This window comes from Triticum urartu, chromosome 4A, assembly GCF_056163025.1.
Source record: "Triticum urartu cultivar PI428250 chromosome 4A, HENAU_Tu73, whole genome shotgun sequence".
NCBI lineage: Eukaryota > Viridiplantae > Streptophyta > Magnoliopsida > Poales > Poaceae > Triticum > Triticum urartu.
The window spans coordinates 526,767,181-526,787,778 of NC_141876.1; positions in this window are offsets into that span (position 1 = coordinate 526,767,181).

A 20,598-nucleotide genomic window follows, 5' to 3' on the forward strand; every position below is an offset into this window, starting at 1 on the left:
ATCCAAAATTTTCATCCACCAATTTCCACAGCAACACATGTGTATCCTCTACTATTAAAGAAAATCATTGCATTTTAACAATTTTCATTGTATATTAAAAAAAGTCAACGTGTATCTAAAAAATATCACAGTATATTAAAAAATTATATAGCTTGGGGAGTTGATACGTCCATTTTGCATCATGTTTACCTATTGTTATTTATAATGTTTTTATGCATAATAATCCTTTTTGGAGTAATTCTAATTCCTTTTCTCTCATAATATGCAAGGTTCACACAAAGAGGGAGAATACCGACAGCTAGAATTCTGGACCTGAAAAACTACGTCAAGCTACCTATTATGCACAACTCCAAATGAGCTGGAACTTCACAAAGAATTTTTATGGAATATATAAGAATTATTGGAGCAAATAAGTACTAGAAGGGGCCCACCAGGTGGGCACAACCCACCTGTGCGCGCTAGGGAGCCCATGCGCGCCCTGGTGGCTTGTGCCCTCCTCGGCCCGCCTCTGGCACCCCTCTTCTGGTATATAAGTCATTTTGACCTAAAAAAATAAGGGGAGGACTTTCGGGACGAAGCGCCGCCGTCTCGAGGCGGTACTTGGGCAGGAGCACTTTTGCTCTTTGGCGGAGCGATTCCGCCGGGGGAACTTCCCTCCCGGAAGGGGAAATCATCATCATCACCAACAACTCTACCATCTTGGGGATGGCAATCTTCATTAACATCTTCAACAACACCATCTCCTCTCAAACTCTAGTTCATCTCTTGTGTTCAATCTTTATACCGGAACCTTAGATTGGTGCTTGTGGGTGACTAGTAGTGTTGATTACATCTTATAGTTGATTACTATATGGTTTATTTGGTGGAAGATTATATGAAGATTATATGTTTAGATCCATTATGCTATTTAATACCCCTCTGATCTTGAGCATGATTATCATTTGTGAGTAGTTACTTTTGTTCTTGAAGTCACGGAAGAAATCTTGTTGCAAGTAATCATGTGAATTTGATATGTGTTCGATATTTTAATGGTATGTATGTTGTGATTCCCTTAGTGGTGTCATGTGAACGTCGACTACATAACACTTCACCATATTTGGGCCTAAGGGAATGCACTGTGGAGTAGTTATTAGATGATGGGTTGTGAGAGTGACAGAAGCTTAAACTCTAGTTTACGCGCTACTTCGTAAGAGACTGATTTGGATCCAAAAGTTTAATGCTATGGTTAGATTTTATCTGAACACAAATCAAACCAACATGATGAAAGTAACTAGATGAAATTCTCGTGTACCCTCAAGAACGCTTTGCTTATCATAAGAGACCGTTTTGGCCTGTCCTTTGCCTCAAAAGGATTGGGTTACCTTACTGCACTTTTGTTACCGTTACCACTACTTGCTCGTTACAAATTATCTTACTATCAAACTACTCGTTACTTATAATTTAAGTGTTTGTAGAAAATACCTTGTTGAAAACCCGCTTGTCATTTCCTTCTGCTCCTCGTTGGGTTTGACACTTTTACTTATCGAAAGGAGTACGATTGATTCCGTATACTTGTGGGTCATCAAGGTTACCCTTGACGAAATCACTTCCATAACGCATGATTTATCATTACGGAAGTGGACACTTTCGTGATAATAAATGGAGTATTGTCATGGTACACTTCCGCGGCATCACAAGTATGATTATATTGATTTTTTCATAAAATCGTCATGGATGTACATGTGTGAGAAAACATGACCTACTATGACAAACGCGTATCATCATGATTTTTTTTTCTAATGTAAGGTGGAGATGATGCTTAGGGAACATGTGTGTACATCCTTTATCCTTTTATTCTTTCAGTTTTATAGGTACTTTCCAGCAGCAGTGTATCCTTCTCTTCTTTAAATTGTAGGTATTTTCCAGCATTCAACTTGCTAATAAAAAAACGTGTTAGCAATTGTTCCCAATAAACGAGGTGAGTGTTGAAACTTTGATAGACATGTTTCAAACTTCTAATTTCCAACAACATTAGTAACTCTAATACAAATAAGTTGTTTCAACATTAGTTTTGGTATAACAGAAAAATGATACAAAATATATCTTTTTCATTTTCATATTTTTGTTATTTCTTTATGTGTTAAAATCATTCCACCCGCCCCCCTCTCCCTCCTTCCCGGTCAACATGTGTGCACAAGAAGGCATCATGTCGGCATTGTCGGGCACGTGACTATGGCGCCCCCACACCATCAACGATGGTGGCGAAGAGAAGTTGCAACATGGATGGGTTGCTAGGGGCGTGTGAGGATTATTTCTCCCAATGCAACGCACTGCATCTTTGCTAGTCAAATAGTATAATAAGTCATACGTATGTTGAATTTTGCTTCTCATGTTATCAATCCAAAATTTTCATCCACCAATTTCCACAGCAACACATGTGTATCCTCTACTATTAAAGAAAATCATTGCATTTTAACAATTTTCATTGTATATTAAAAAAAGTCAACGTGTATCTAAAAAATATCACAGTATATTAAAAAATTATATAGCTTGGGGAGTTGATACGTCCATTTTGCATCATGTTTACCTATTGTTATTTATAATGTTTTTATGCATAATAATCCTTTTTGGAGTAATTCTAATTCCTTTTCTCTCATAATATGCAAGGTTCACACAAAGAGGGAGAATACCGACAGCTAGAATTCTGGACCTGAAAAACTACGTCAAGCTACCTATTATGCACAACTCCAAATGAGCTGGAACTTCACAAAGAATTTTTATGGAATATATAAGAATTATTGGAGCAAATAAGTACTAGAAGGGGCCCACCAGGTGGGCACAACCCACCTGTGCGCGCTAGGGAGCCCATGCGCGCCCTGGTGGCTTGTGCCCTCCTCGGCCCGCCTCTGGCACCCCTCTTCTGGTATATAAGTCATTTTGACCTAAAAAAATAAGGGGAGGACTTTCGGGACGAAGCGCCGCCGTCTCGAGGCGGTACTTGGGCAGGAGCACTTTTGCTCTTTGGCGGAGCGATTCCGCCGGGGGAACTTCCCTCCCGGAAGGGGAAATCATCATCATCACCAACAACTCTACCATCTTGGGGATGGCAATCTTCATTAACATCTTCAACAACACCATCTCCTCTCAAACTCTAGTTCATCTCTTGTGTTCAATCTTTATACCGGAACCTTAGATTGGTGCTTGTGGGTGACTAGTAGTGTTGATTACATCTTATAGTTGATTACTATATGGTTTATTTGGTGGAAGATTATATGAAGATTATATGTTTAGATCCATTATGCTATTTAATACCCCTCTGATCTTGAGCATGATTATCATTTGTGAGTAGTTACTTTTGTTCTTGAAGTCACGGAAGAAATCTTGTTGCAAGTAATCATGTGAATTTGATATGTGTTCGATATTTTAATGGTATGTATGTTGTGATTCCCTTAGTGGTGTCATGTGAACGTCGACTACATAACACTTCACCATATTTGGGCCTAAGGGAATGCACTGTGGAGTAGTTATTAGATGATGGGTTGTGAGAGTGACAGAAGCTTAAACTCTAGTTTACGCGCTACTTCGTAAGAGACTGATTTGGATCCAAAAGTTTAATGCTATGGTTAGATTTTATCTTAACACAAATCAAACCAACATGATGAAAGTAACTAGATGAAATTCTCGTGTACCCTCAAGAACGCTTTGCTTATCATAAGAGACCGTTTTGGCCTGTCCTTTGCCTCAAAAGGATTGGGTTACCTTACTGCACTTTTGTTACCGTTACCACTACTTGCTCGTTACAAATTATCTTACTATCAAACTACTCGTTACTTATAATTTAAGTGTTTGTAGAAAATACCTTGTTGAAAACCCGCTTGTCATTTCCTTCTGCTCCTCGTTGGGTTTGACACTTTTACTTATCGAAAGGAGTACGATTGATTCCGTATACTTGTGGGTCATCAAGGTTACCCTTGACGAAATCACTTCCATAACGCATGATTTATCATTACGGAAGTGGACACTTTCGTGATAATAAATGGAGTATTGTCATGGTACACTTCCGCGGCATCACAAGTATGATTATATTGATTTTTTCATAAAATCGTCATGGATGTACATGTGTGAGAAAACATGACCTACTATGACAAACGCGTATCATCATGATTTTTTTTTCTAATGTAAGGTGGAGATGATGCTTAGGGAACATGTGTGTACATCCTTTATCCTTTTATTCTTTCAGTTTTATAGGTACTTTCCAGCAGCAGTGTATCCTTCTCTTCTTTAAATTGTAGGTATTTTCCAGCATTCAACTTGCTAATAAAAAAACGTGTTAGCAATTGTTCCCAATAAACGAGGTGAGTGTTGAAACTTTGATAGACATGTTTCAAACTTCTAATTTCCAACAACATTAGTAACTCTAATACAAATAAGTTGTTTCAACATTAGTTTTGGTATAACAGAAAAATGATACAAAATATATCTTTTTCATTTTCATATTTTTGTTATTTCTTTATGTGTTAAAATCATTCCACCCGCCCCCCTCTCCCTCCTTCCCGGTCAACATGTGTGCACAAGAAGGCATCATGTCGGCATTGTCGGGCACGTGACTATGGCGCCCCCACACCATCAACGATGGTGGCGAAGAGAAGTTGCAACATGGATGGGTTGCTAGGGGCGTGTGAGGATTATTTCTCCCAATGCAACGCACTGCATCTTTGCTAGTCAAATAGTATAATAAGTCATACGTATGTTGAATTTTGCTTCTCATGTTATCAATCCAAAATTTTCATCCACCAATTTCCACAGCAACACATGTGTATCCTCTACTATTAAAGAAAATCATTGCATTTTAACAATTTTCATTGTATATTAAAAAAAGTCAACGTGTATCTAAAAAATATCACAGTATATTAAAAAATTATATAGCTTGGGGAGTTGATACGTCCATTTTGCATCATGTTTACCTATTGTTATTTATAATGTTTTTATGCATAATAATCCTTTTTGGAGTAATTCTAATTCCTTTTCTCTCATAATATGCAAGGTTCACACAAAGAGGGAGAATACCGACAGCTAGAATTCTGGACCTGAAAAACTACGTCAAGCTACCTATTATGCACAACTCCAAATGAGCTGGAACTTCACAAAGAATTTTTATGGAATATATAAGAATTATTGGAGCAAATAAGTACTAGAAGGGGCCCACCAGGTGGGCACAACCCACCTGTGCGCGCTAGGGAGCCCATGCGCGCCCTGGTGGCTTGTGCCCTCCTCGGCCCGCCTCTGGCACCCCTCTTCTGGTATATAAGTCATTTTGACCTAAAAAAATAAGGGGAGGACTTTCGGGACGAAGCGCCGCCGTCTCGAGGCGGTACTTGGGCAGGAGCACTTTTGCTCTTTGGCGGAGCGATTCCGCCGGGGGAACTTCCCTCCCGGAAGGGGAAATCATCATCATCACCAACAACTCTACCATCTTGGGGATGGCAATCTTCATTAACATCTTCAACAACACCATCTCCTCTCAAACTCTAGTTCATCTCTTGTGTTCAATCTTTATACCGGAACCTTAGATTGGTGCTTGTGGGTGACTAGTAGTGTTGATTACATCTTATAGTTGATTACTATATGGTTTATTTGGTGGAAGATTATATGAAGATTATATGTTTAGATCCATTATGCTATTTAATACCCCTCTGATCTTGAGCATGATTATCATTTGTGAGTAGTTACTTTTGTTCTTGAAGTCACGGAAGAAATCTTGTTGCAAGTAATCATGTGAATTTGATATGTGTTCGATATTTTAATGGTATGTATGTTGTGATTCCCTTAGTGGTGTCATGTGAACGTCGACTACATAACACTTCACCATATTTGGGCCTAAGGGAATGCACTGTGGAGTAGTTATTAGATGATGGGTTGTGAGAGTGACAGAAGCTTAAACTCTAGTTTACGCGCTACTTCGTAAGAGACTGATTTGGATCCAAAAGTTTAATGCTATGGTTAGATTTTATCTTAACACAAATCAAACCAACATGATGAAAGTAACTAGATGAAATTCTCGTGTACCCTCAAGAACGCTTTGCTTATCATAAGAGACCGTTTTGGCCTGTCCTTTGCCTCAAAAGGATTGGGTTACCTTACTGCACTTTTGTTACCGTTACCACTACTTGCTCGTTACAAATTATCTTACTATCAAACTACTCGTTACTTATAATTTAAGTGTTTGTAGAAAATACCTTGTTGAAAACCCGCTTGTCATTTCCTTCTGCTCCTCGTTGGGTTTGACACTTTTACTTATCGAAAGGAGTACGATTGATTCCGTATACTTGTGGGTCATCAAGGTTACCCTTGACGAAATCACTTCCATAACGCATGATTTATCATTACGGAAGTGGACACTTTCGTGATAATAAATGGAGTATTGTCATGGTACACTTCCGCGGCATCACAAGTATGATTATATTGATTTTTTCATAAAATCGTCATGGATGTACATGTGTGAGAAAACATGACCTACTATGACAAACGCGTATCATCATGATTTTTTTTTCTAATGTAAGGTGGAGATGATGCTTAGGGAACATGTGTGTACATCCTTTATCCTTTTATTCTTTCAGTTTTATAGGTACTTTCCAGCAGCAGTGTATCCTTCTCTTCTTTAAATTGTAGGTATTTTCCAGCATTCAACTTGCTAATAAAAAAACGTGTTAGCAATTGTTCCCAATAAACGAGGTGAGTGTTGAAACTTTGATAGACATGTTTCAAACTTCTAATTTCCAACAACATTAGTAACTCTAATACAAATAAGTTGTTTCAACATTAGTTTTGGTATAACAGAAAAATGATACAAAATATATCTTTTTCATTTTCATATTTTTGTTATTTCTTTATGTGTTAAAATCATTCCACCCGCCCCCCTCTCCCTCCTTCCCGGTCAACATGTGTGCACAAGAAGGCATCATGTCGGCATTGTCGGGCACGTGACTATGGCGCCCCCACACCATCAACGATGGTGGCGAAGAGAAGTTGCAACATGGATGGGTTGCTAGGGGCGTGTGAGGATTATTTCTCCCAATGCAACGCACTGCATCTTTGCTAGTCAAATAGTATAATAAGTCATACGTATGTTGAATTTTGCTTCTCATGTTATCAATCCAAAATTTTCATCCACCAATTTCCACAGCAACACATGTGTATCCTCTACTATTAAAGAAAATCATTGCATTTTAACAATTTTCATTGTATATTAAAAAAAGTCAACGTGTATCTAAAAAATATCACAGTATATTAAAAAATTATATAGCTTGGGGAGTTGATACGTCCATTTTGCATCATGTTTACCTATTGTTATTTATAATGTTTTTATGCATAATAATCCTTTTTGGAGTAATTCTAATTCCTTTTCTCTCATAATATGCAAGGTTCACACAAAGAGGGAGAATACCGACAGCTAGAATTCTGGACCTGAAAAACTACGTCAAGCTACCTATTATGCACAACTCCAAATGAGCTGGAACTTCACAAAGAATTTTTATGGAATATATAAGAATTATTGGAGCAAATAAGTACTAGAAGGGGCCCACCAGGTGGGCACAACCCACCTGTGCGCGCTAGGGAGCCCATGCGCGCCCTGGTGGCTTGTGCCCTCCTCGGCCCGCCTCTGGCACCCCTCTTCTGGTATATAAGTCATTTTGACCTAAAAAAATAAGGGGAGGACTTTCGGGACGAAGCGCCGCCGTCTCGAGGCGGTACTTGGGCAGGAGCACTTTTGCTCTTTGGCGGAGCGATTCCGCCGGGGGAACTTCCCTCCCGGAAGGGGAAATCATCATCATCACCAACAACTCTACCATCTTGGGGATGGCAATCTTCATTAACATCTTCAACAACACCATCTCCTCTCAAACTCTAGTTCATCTCTTGTGTTCAATCTTTATACCGGAACCTTAGATTGGTGCTTGTGGGTGACTAGTAGTGTTGATTACATCTTATAGTTGATTACTATATGGTTTATTTGGTGGAAGATTATATGAAGATTATATGTTTAGATCCATTATGCTATTTAATACCCCTCTGATCTTGAGCATGATTATCATTTGTGAGTAGTTACTTTTGTTCTTGAAGTCACGGAAGAAATCTTGTTGCAAGTAATCATGTGAATTTGATATGTGTTCGATATTTTAATGGTATGTATGTTGTGATTCCCTTAGTGGTGTCATGTGAACGTCGACTACATAACACTTCACCATATTTGGGCCTAAGGGAATGCACTGTGGAGTAGTTATTAGATGATGGGTTGTGAGAGTGACAGAAGCTTAAACTCTAGTTTACGCGCTACTTCGTAAGAGACTGATTTGGATCCAAAAGTTTAATGCTATGGTTAGATTTTATCTTAACACAAATCAAACCAACATGATGAAAGTAACTAGATGAAATTCTCGTGTACCCTCAAGAACGCTTTGCTTATCATAAGAGACCGTTTTGGCCTGTCCTTTGCCTCAAAAGGATTGGGTTACCTTACTGCACTTTTGTTACCGTTACCACTACTTGCTCGTTACAAATTATCTTACTATCAAACTACTCGTTACTTATAATTTAAGTGTTTGTAGAAAATACCTTGTTGAAAACCCGCTTGTCATTTCCTTCTGCTCCTCGTTGGGTTTGACACTTTTACTTATCGAAAGGAGTACGATTGATTCCGTATACTTGTGGGTCATCAAGGTTACCCTTGACGAAATCACTTCCATAACGCATGATTTATCATTACGGAAGTGGACACTTTCGTGATAATAAATGGAGTATTGTCATGGTACACTTCCGCGGCATCACAAGTATGATTATATTGATTTTTTCATAAAATCGTCATGGATGTACATGTGTGAGAAAACATGACCTACTATGACAAACGCGTATCATCATGATTTTTTTTTCTAATGTAAGGTGGAGATGATGCTTAGGGAACATGTGTGTACATCCTTTATCCTTTTATTCTTTCAGTTTTATAGGTACTTTCCAGCAGCAGTGTATCCTTCTCTTCTTTAAATTGTAGGTATTTTCCAGCATTCAACTTGCTAATGAAAAAACGTGTTAGCAATTGTTCCCAATAAACGAGGTGAGTGTTGAAACTTTGATAGACATGTTTCAAACTTCTAATTTCCAACAACATTAGTAACTCTAATACAAATAAGTTGTTTCAACATTAGTTTTGGTATAACAGAAAAATGATACAAAATATATCTTTTTCATTTTCATATTTTTGTTATTTCTTTATGTGTTAAAATCATTCCACCCGCCCCCCTCTCCCTCCTTCCCGGTCAACATGTGTGCACAAGAAGGCATCATGTCGGCATTGTCGGGCACGTGACTATGGCGCCCCCACACCATCAACGATGGTGGCGAAGAGAAGTTGCAACATGGATGGGTTGCTAGGGGCGTGTGAGGATTATTTCTCCCAATGCAACGCACTGCATCTTTGCTAGTCAAATAGTATAATAAGTCATACGTATGTTGAATTTTGCTTCTCATGTTATCAATCCAAAATTTTCATCCACCAATTTCCACAGCAACACATGTGTATCCTCTACTATTAAAGAAAATCATTGCATTTTAACAATTTTCATTGTATATTAAAAAAAGTCAACGTGTATCTAAAAAATATCACAGTATATTAAAAAATTATATAGCTTGGGGAGTTGATACGTCCATTTTGCATCATGTTTACCTATTGTTATTTATAATGTTTTTATGCATAATAATCCTTTTTGGAGTAATTCTAATTCCTTTTCTCTCATAATATGCAAGGTTCACACAAAGAGGGAGAATACCGACAGCTAGAATTCTGGACCTGAAAAACTACGTCAAGCTACCTATTATGCACAACTCCAAATGAGCTGGAACTTCACAAAGAATTTTTATGGAATATATAAGAATTATTGGAGCAAATAAGTACTAGAAGGGGCCCACCAGGTGGGCACAACCCACCTGTGCGCGCTAGGGAGCCCATGCGCGCCCTGGTGGCTTGTGCCCTCCTCGGCCCGCCTCTGGCACCCCTCTTCTGGTATATAAGTCATTTTGACCTAAAAAAATAAGGGGAGGACTTTCGGGACGAAGCGCCGCCGTCTCGAGGCGGTACTTGGGCAGGAGCACTTTTGCTCTTTGGCGGAGCGATTCCGCCGGGGGAACTTCCCTCCCGGAAGGGGAAATCATCATCATCACCAACAACTCTACCATCTTGGGGATGGCAATCTTCATTAACATCTTCAACAACACCATCTCCTCTCAAACTCTAGTTCATCTCTTGTGTTCAATCTTTATACCGGAACCTTAGATTGGTGCTTGTGGGTGACTAGTAGTGTTGATTACATCTTATAGTTGATTACTATATGGTTTATTTGGTGGAAGATTATATGAAGATTATATGTTTAGATCCATTATGCTATTTAATACCCCTCTGATCTTGAGCATGATTATCATTTGTGAGTAGTTACTTTTGTTCTTGAAGTCACGGAAGAAATCTTGTTGCAAGTAATCATGTGAATTTGATATGTGTTCGATATTTTAATGGTATGTATGTTGTGATTCCCTTAGTGGTGTCATGTGAACGTCGACTACATAACACTTCACCATATTTGGGCCTAAGGGAATGCACTGTGGAGTAGTTATTAGATGATGGGTTGTGAGAGTGACAGAAGCTTAAACTCTAGTTTACGCGCTACTTCGTAAGAGACTGATTTGGATCCAAAAGTTTAATGCTATGGTTAGATTTTATCTGAACACAAATCAAACCAACATGATGAAAGTAACTAGATGAAATTCTCGTGTACCCTCAAGAACGCTTTGCTTATCATAAGAGACCGTTTTGGCCTGTCCTTTGCCTCAAAAGGATTGGGTTACCTTACTGCACTTTTGTTACCGTTACCACTACTTGCTCGTTACAAATTATCTTACTATCAAACTACTCGTTACTTATAATTTAAGTGTTTGTAGAAAATACCTTGTTGAAAACCCGCTTGTCATTTCCTTCTGCTCCTCGTTGGGTTTGACACTTTTACTTATCGAAAGGAGTACGATTGATTCCGTATACTTGTGGGTCATCAAGGTTACCCTTGACGAAATCACTTCCATAACGCATGATTTATCATTACGGAAGTGGACACTTTCGTGATAATAAATGGAGTATTGTCATGGTACACTTCCGCGGCATCACAAGTATGATTATATTGATTTTTTCATAAAATCGTCATGGATGTACATGTGTGAGAAAACATGACCTACTATGACAAACGCGTATCATCATGATTTTTTTTTCTAATGTAAGGTGGAGATGATGCTTAGGGAACATGTGTGTACATCCTTTATCCTTTTATTCTTTCAGTTTTATAGGTACTTTCCAGCAGCAGTGTATCCTTCTCTTCTTTAAATTGTAGGTATTTTCCAGCATTCAACTTGCTAATAAAAAAACGTGTTAGCAATTGTTCCCAATAAACGAGGTGAGTGTTGAAACTTTGATAGACATGTTTCAAACTTCTAATTTCCAACAACATTAGTAACTCTAATACAAATAAGTTGTTTCAACATTAGTTTTGGTATAACAGAAAAATGATACAAAATATATCTTTTTCATTTTCATATTTTTGTTATTTCTTTATGTGTTAAAATCATTCCACCCGCCCCCCTCTCCCTCCTTCCCGGTCAACATGTGTGCACAAGAAGGCATCATGTCGGCATTGTCGGGCACGTGACTATGGCGCCCCCACACCATCAACGATGGTGGCGAAGAGAAGTTGCAACATGGATGGGTTGCTAGGGGCGTGTGAGGATTATTTCTCCCAATGCAACGCACTGCATCTTTGCTAGTCAAATAGTATAATAAGTCATACGTATGTTGAATTTTGCTTCTCATGTTATCAATCCAAAATTTTCATCCACCAATTTCCACAGCAACACATGTGTATCCTCTACTATTAAAGAAAATCATTGCATTTTAACAATTTTCATTGTATATTAAAAAAAGTCAACGTGTATCTAAAAAATATCACAGTATATTAAAAAATTATATAGCTTGGGGAGTTGATACGTCCATTTTGCATCATGTTTACCTATTGTTATTTATAATGTTTTTATGCATAATAATCCTTTTTGGAGTAATTCTAATTCCTTTTCTCTCATAATATGCAAGGTTCACACAAAGAGGGAGAATACCGACAGCTAGAATTCTGGACCTGAAAAACTACGTCAAGCTACCTATTATGCACAACTCCAAATGAGCTGGAACTTCACAAAGAATTTTTATGGAATATATAAGAATTATTGGAGCAAATAAGTACTAGAAGGGGCCCACCAGGTGGGCACAACCCACCTGTGCGCGCTAGGGAGCCCATGCGCGCCCTGGTGGCTTGTGCCCTCCTCGGCCCGCCTCTGGCACCCCTCTTCTGGTATATAAGTCATTTTGACCTAAAAAAATAAGGGGAGGACTTTCGGGACGAAGCGCCGCCGTCTCGAGGCGGTACTTGGGCAGGAGCACTTTTGCTCTTTGGCGGAGCGATTCCGCCGGGGGAACTTCCCTCCCGGAAGGGGAAATCATCATCATCACCAACAACTCTACCATCTTGGGGATGGCAATCTTCATTAACATCTTCAACAACACCATCTCCTCTCAAACTCTAGTTCATCTCTTGTGTTCAATCTTTATACCGGAACCTTAGATTGGTGCTTGTGGGTGACTAGTAGTGTTGATTACATCTTATAGTTGATTACTATATGGTTTATTTGGTGGAAGATTATATGAAGATTATATGTTTAGATCCATTATGCTATTTAATACCCCTCTGATCTTGAGCATGATTATCATTTGTGAGTAGTTACTTTTGTTCTTGAAGTCACGGAAGAAATCTTGTTGCAAGTAATCATGTGAATTTGATATGTGTTCGATATTTTAATGGTATGTATGTTGTGATTCCCTTAGTGGTGTCATGTGAACGTCGACTACATAACACTTCACCATATTTGGGCCTAAGGGAATGCACTGTGGAGTAGTTATTAGATGATGGGTTGTGAGAGTGACAGAAGCTTAAACTCTAGTTTACGCGCTACTTCGTAAGAGACTGATTTGGATCCAAAAGTTTAATGCTATGGTTAGATTTTATCTTAACACAAATCAAACCAACATGATGAAAGTAACTAGATGAAATTCTCGTGTACCCTCAAGAACGCTTTGCTTATCATAAGAGACCGTTTTGGCCTGTCCTTTGCCTCAAAAGGATTGGGTTACCTTACTGCACTTTTGTTACCGTTACCACTACTTGCTCGTTACAAATTATCTTACTATCAAACTACTCGTTACTTATAATTTAAGTGTTTGTAGAAAATACCTTGTTGAAAACCCGCTTGTCATTTCCTTCTGCTCCTCGTTGGGTTTGACACTTTTACTTATCGAAAGGAGTACGATTGATTCCGTATACTTGTGGGTCATCAAGGTTACCCTTGACGAAATCACTTCCATAACGCATGATTTATCATTACGGAAGTGGACACTTTCGTGATAATAAATGGAGTATTGTCATGGTACACTTCCGCGGCATCACAAGTATGATTATATTGATTTTTTCATAAAATCGTCATGGATGTACATGTGTGAGAAAACATGACCTACTATGACAAACGCGTATCATCATGATTTTTTTTTCTAATGTAAGGTGGAGATGATGCTTAGGGAACATGTGTGTACATCCTTTATCCTTTTATTCTTTCAGTTTTATAGGTACTTTCCAGCAGCAGTGTATCCTTCTCTTCTTTAAATTGTAGGTATTTTCCAGCATTCAACTTGCTAATAAAAAAACGTGTTAGCAATTGTTCCCAATAAACGAGGTGAGTGTTGAAACTTTGATAGACATGTTTCAAACTTCTAATTTCCAACAACATTAGTAACTCTAATACAAATAAGTTGTTTCAACATTAGTTTTGGTATAACAGAAAAATGATACAAAATATATCTTTTTCATTTTCATATTTTTGTTATTTCTTTATGTGTTAAAATCATTCCACCCGCCCCCCTCTCCCTCCTTCCCGGTCAACATGTGTGCACAAGAAGGCATCATGTCGGCATTGTCGGGCACGTGACTATGGCGCCCCCACACCATCAACGATGGTGGCGAAGAGAAGTTGCAACATGGATGGGTTGCTAGGGGCGTGTGAGGATTATTTCTCCCAATGCAACGCACTGCATCTTTGCTAGTCAAATAGTATAATAAGTCATACGTATGTTGAATTTTGCTTCTCATGTTATCAATCCAAAATTTTCATCCACCAATTTCCACAGCAACACATGTGTATCCTCTACTATTAAAGAAAATCATTGCATTTTAACAATTTTCATTGTATATTAAAAAAAGTCAACGTGTATCTAAAAAATATCACAGTATATTAAAAAATTATATAGCTTGGGGAGTTGATACGTCCATTTTGCATCATGTTTACCTATTGTTATTTATAATGTTTTTATGCATAATAATCCTTTTTGGAGTAATTCTAATTCCTTTTCTCTCATAATATGCAAGGTTCACACAAAGAGGGAGAATACCGACAGCTAGAATTCTGGACCTGAAAAACTACGTCAAGCTACCTATTATGCACAACTCCAAATGAGCTGGAACTTCACAAAGAATTTTTATGGAATATATAAGAATTATTGGAGCAAATAAGTACTAGAAGGGGCCCACCAGGTGGGCACAACCCACCTGTGCGCGCTAGGGAGCCCATGCGCGCCCTGGTGGCTTGTGCCCTCCTCGGCCCGCCTCTGGCACCCCTCTTCTGGTATATAAGTCATTTTGACCTAAAAAAATAAGGGGAGGACTTTCGGGACGAAGCGCCGCCGTCTCGAGGCGGTACTTGGGCAGGAGCACTTTTGCTCTTTGGCGGAGCGATTCCGCCGGGGGAACTTCCCTCCCGGAAGGGGAAATCATCATCATCACCAACAACTCTACCATCTTGGGGATGGCAATCTTCATTAACATCTTCAACAACACCATCTCCTCTCAAACTCTAGTTCATCTCTTGTGTTCAATCTTTATACCGGAACCTTAGATTGGTGCTTGTGGGTGACTAGTAGTGTTGATTACATCTTATAGTTGATTACTATATGGTTTATTTGGTGGAAGATTATATGAAGATTATATGTTTAGATCCATTATGCTATTTAATACCCCTCTGATCTTGAGCATGATTATCATTTGTGAGTAGTTACTTTTGTTCTTGAAGTCACGGAAGAAATCTTGTTGCAAGTAATCATGTGAATTTGATATGTGTTCGATATTTTAATGGTATGTATGTTGTGATTCCCTTAGTGGTGTCATGTGAACGTCGACTACATAACACTTCACCATATTTGGGCCTAAGGGAATGCACTGTGGAGTAGTTATTAGATGATGGGTTGTGAGAGTGACAGAAGCTTAAACTCTAGTTTACGCGCTACTTCGTAAGAGACTGATTTGGATCCAAAAGTTTAATGCTATGGTTAGATTTTATCTTAACACAAATCAAACCAACATGATGAAAGTAACTAGATGAAATTCTCGTGTACCCTCAAGAACGCTTTGCTTATCATAAGAGACCGTTTTGGCCTGTCCTTTGCCTCAAAAGGATTGGGTTACCTTACTGCACTTTTGTTACCGTTACCACTACTTGCTCGTTACAAATTATCTTACTATCAAACTACTCGTTACTTATAATTTAAGTGTTTGTAGAAAATACCTTGTTGAAAACCCGCTTGTCATTTCCTTCTGCTCCTCGTTGGGTTTGACACTTTTACTTATCGAAAGGAGTACGATTGATTCCGTATACTTGTGGGTCATCAAGGTTACCCTTGACGAAATCACTTCCATAACGCATGATTTATCATTACGGAAGTGGACACTTTCGTGATAATAAATGGAGTATTGTCATGGTACACTTCCGCGGCATCACAAGTATGATTATATTGATTTTTTCATAAAATCGTCATGGATGTACATGTGTGAGAAAACATGACCTACTATGACAAACGCGTATCATCATGATTTTTTTTTCTAATGTAAGGTGGAGATGATGCTTAGGGAACATGTGTGTACATCCTTTATCCTTTTATTCTTTCAGTTTTATAGGTACTTTCCAGCAGCAGTGTATCCTTCTCTTCTTTAAATTGTAGGTATTTTCCAGCATTCAACTTGCTAATAAAAAAACGTGTTAGCAATTGTTCCCAATAAACGAGGTGAGTGTTGAAACTTTGATAGACATGTTTCAAACTTCTAATTTCCAACAACATTAGTAACTCTAATACAAATAAGTTGTTTCAACATTAGTTTTGGTATAACAGAAAAATGATACAAAATATATCTGTTTCATTTTCATATTTTTGTTATTTCTTTATGTGTTAAAATCATTCCACCCGCCCCCCTCTCCCTCCTTCCCGGTCAACATGTGTGCACAAGAAGGCATCATGTCGGCATTGTCGGGCACGGGACTATGGCGCCCCCACACCATCAACGATGGTGGCGAAGAGAAGTTGCAACATGGATGGGTTGCTAGGGGCGTGTGAGGATTATTTCTCCCAATGCAACGCACTGCATCTTTGCTAGTCAAATAGTATAATAAGTCATACGTATGTTGAATTTTGGTTCTCATGTTATCAATCCAAAATTTTCATCCACCAATTTCCACAGCAACACATGAGTATCCTCTACTATTAAAAGAAATCATTGCATTTTAACAATTTTCATTGTATATTAAAAAAATCAATGTGTATCTAAAAAATATCACAGTATATTAAAAAATTATATAGTATAGAAAACTATACAAAGGAAAAAGTGCAAAAGGAAAAGCCTAACTAAAAACAAAGGAAAACGCAATCCAATAAAAAAAGAAATAAAAAAGAACAAAAAAATAGCACAACAGAAAAATAGAAACAAAATGTCCAGTAAACAATGAGCGAGACGCAACGCACGAACCGGGGGTGTGGCCTCGCCTATTTTGACGCTAACGAACGTCCAATAGGATGAGAGCAGCTATGTCTCGCTTGTTTTGAGATGGTAGCTTTTCAAGCCTCAATGACACTATAGTGGGCTGGCCCAGTAGGAGCTAATTGCTTTGTTTTGCTCATTTATTTCTGTTCCTTTTTTGAATCATGTATATATTTTAAATTACTTTACTTAATTTTTAAAGGTTCAGCGCACATTAAAAAAAGATCATGAAATGTAAAAATTCTTGAGATTTTTTTTTGAAATATTTGTATCATTAAAAGAAATAATTCATCACATGGAAAATATATTCATGTCTTTAAAAAATATGTTTGTATGTTTAAAAAATATATTCATACAATCTAATTTTTTCTGTAGTTTTGGGAAAAAACGTCCAACTATTACATAAAATTTAATAACATTTTTTTAAATAGATTCACAAATCGACATTTCAAAATATCTATGGCCTTTAACAAAAATGTTTAGAATCCATGTTTAAATTTTTTTACCGTATAATTAAATTTATTTGTATTTTAAAAATCTTCAACTTGTATTTAAAAGTTTATTAACATATAATCAAAAAATGTTTAGCATGTTTGGAAAATGCTCAATGCGCATTTTAATAAAACCGGCTTGTATTTGGAAATAAATAAATACCAGCGAAAACTGAAAGAAAAACGATGAAATCAGTAGAGAAAATACACATACCAAAGAAAAAAAAGGATAAAACAAAACATAGAAAAACATAAAAGCATGCTAAAGGCTGTGAAACCGGCCTGTACCGATTTATAGAACCTTCCCAAAACAACTTTATTGGGCCGAGCCACTAAGACGGGCACAAAGGCGAGACAATGCTACATCTTGTAGAGTGGCCATATTAGATGGGTAAGAAAAACACTTTCAGATATTGAGATGTCGATTTGTTCTTCATCGAAAAGGAAGAAGGTCAAGGGTATAACAGTCTTCCTTCGGGCTTTGCCTGCTGAAGTTCTAATAAAGAATTCCTGCTCGCAAGATCGAAGCGGTATCATCGGTGCACCCCCGCGTCAACCAACAACATAGCTTCCTACAACTCTTGATGGGTCTCCTTCCATAACTTTCCAATTACGACGATGTGTGCAAGAATTGAAAGACATGAAAATTCTTGCTTCATTTTTGACTCCTGTAGGTTAGGTTACTGATTTTCCTCCGACAAATTGGACAATGACTCTAAGTGAGGGACTCTATCAACTTCCAACTTAATGAGGAAGAAGCATCTTCATTTGCATATTCAATAGATAGGAAAAAAGATCTTGACCTGAAGCCTTCGACCAAAGGAAGGGAGACTGTTGAAATATATTGCCCACCTCCCTTCATCAGTTCGGACTTTTGAATGAGTTGGCTGGAGCATGAATTCAATAGAGACTTGGTGAAGCCAGAGGTATTTGATGGGCGCGGCTTTCTCTCGCTTATAGCGAGCCAAAGCGTTCCGCTCGCCTATGCGCTATCTTAAATGGGCCAACCCATAATCACATAGGCACACATATATCCGTTGTTGTTCGCTTCTTCATTTTGTTTGTATTTTTGAAAAATATTATAAATACATATATTCTAAATACTCAAAGTTTTAAAAATGTTCACAACATATTTGAAAAATGTTAGTGCAATATAATTTCTTTCTTAGTGTAATTTAATAAAAAATGTAAAGTATATTAAAAACGTTTGTGACATTTAGGAATGTACACGTGTTTCAAAAAAATTACATTAAAAAATGTGCATGCATTACAAAAAGATGTTTGTGGCATTTTTAGAAATGTTTATACAATGTAAAAGAATGTCTGGACAGTTTAAAAAAATGTTTCATATAGTTTGAATATTTTTCAATGTGTACATAGAATTTGTTTAACACATAATCAAAATATGTTAACATGCATTTAGAAAATACTAATCATGTATTTGAAAAATGTTGAACATGTATAAAAATATTTAATTGTATATAAAAATATACAATGTGTATAAAAATATAAATACATATATTTTATAAAATATGAATAATCCATTTAGAAAATATTAAACGAGCATATTTTTTCGCGAGAATATAAAAATATATTTCAAATGATAGTAAAGACTGGAGCATACGCATTCGCAAACTGGGCTGGCCCATGCCGCCTTGTCCCCTCGTCCTGCACGTCACCTCGTTCGCTCGATCGCGTTTTTTTTTCTGAACACAATACAGACGTAAGCGCTCATTCGATCGTGGTTGACTGGTCGACAATTGATTCGTCAACCATTGACTTTTGAAATAATAAGGGAACATTTAAAAATCCGAAAAAATCAAATATATATAAAAAATTGTGAATTTAAAAATCCTCAAGAATTTTAAAAAGAAAGTTCACAAACTTTAAAAATTGTTCACGAATTTATTTTTTTATTGATTTTAATAAAGTTCATCAAATTTGGAAAAAGTTAATCGTTTTCGAAAAAATACATCGAAATCTAAAACATTTCATCAAATTTAAAAAAATGTCCACTGATTTTGGAAATTTTCACAAACTTAAAAAAAGTTCATGAATTTTAAAAATTTCGTGGAATTTGAAATAATATTAGGAAAATTTAAAAAAGTTCAAAAATTTGAAGAAAACTTCGCCGATTTTTAGGTAAGTTAATCGGTTTTGAAAAATGTTCATCGAATTAGAAGAAAGTTTATTGATTTTGAAAAAATGCTCACTAAATTTGAAAAAATGTTTGTAAAATTCTATGATTTTTTTAAGTCAAAGTAGGAAAAGGAAAAAGTAGAAGATAAAAAGAAATATGAAAAAGAAAAAGAAAATAATAAAGAAAAGGGAATAGAAAGAATCAAAAACGAATGAAAATGTTGTAGATAATCACATCGCTGCGATTGGTCTAGTTGGCTATCGTAGCTAGCTTGCACGAGAAGGTTGAGGGTTCGAAACTTGTCGGTTGTTCTTTTTGCACGAGTTTAAAACAAAAAAAAAGGGAAAATGGGTTGTTTAGGATTTGAGTGTATGCGCCCGTTTAAAGCATATCAGTGTGCGCCTGTTTGTGTACAATGAAGTAATGGGCGCAAAGGGCGCCGTTTAGGATTTGCTTGTATGTTGGCGCAACGACTATATATTGCATTAAGTGAGTCCACAAGGTTCTCTCGTGTCGATGTGTACAGTGTCGGGCCGGCCCATTAAGCGCACGCAGATTAAAAAAAACAGGAATGAACGGGGTGCCCTCCAGGATCAAACCCTGGTCTCCGGGGTTCTCACTAGTGCAGCTAACCACTCCGCCCACTTCGTGTTATTGGTTAGTAGTAGGATCGAGAACTTCTAGAGGCGACCGAGTCGGTCTTCTACATTTTTTTTCCTTTTTTGTTTCCTTTTGTTTTATTTTTTCTGCTTCGTTTTTTCATTCTTTGTTCTTTCTTCTCAGATTTCTTTCATTCTTTTTGTTTTCTCTCTCTCAATTTTTTGTTTGGTTTTCTTTTTTCTTCTCCATTTTTCTTTTTCTTTTGTGTTTTCTTATGTTTGTTTTCGTTTTCACTCTATATTTTCGTACATGTCAAAAACAATTTTTTGTAACAAGTGATCAACATTTTTTGTATACACATTCAATATTGTGCGAACGCGTGTCAACAAATTTCAAATAC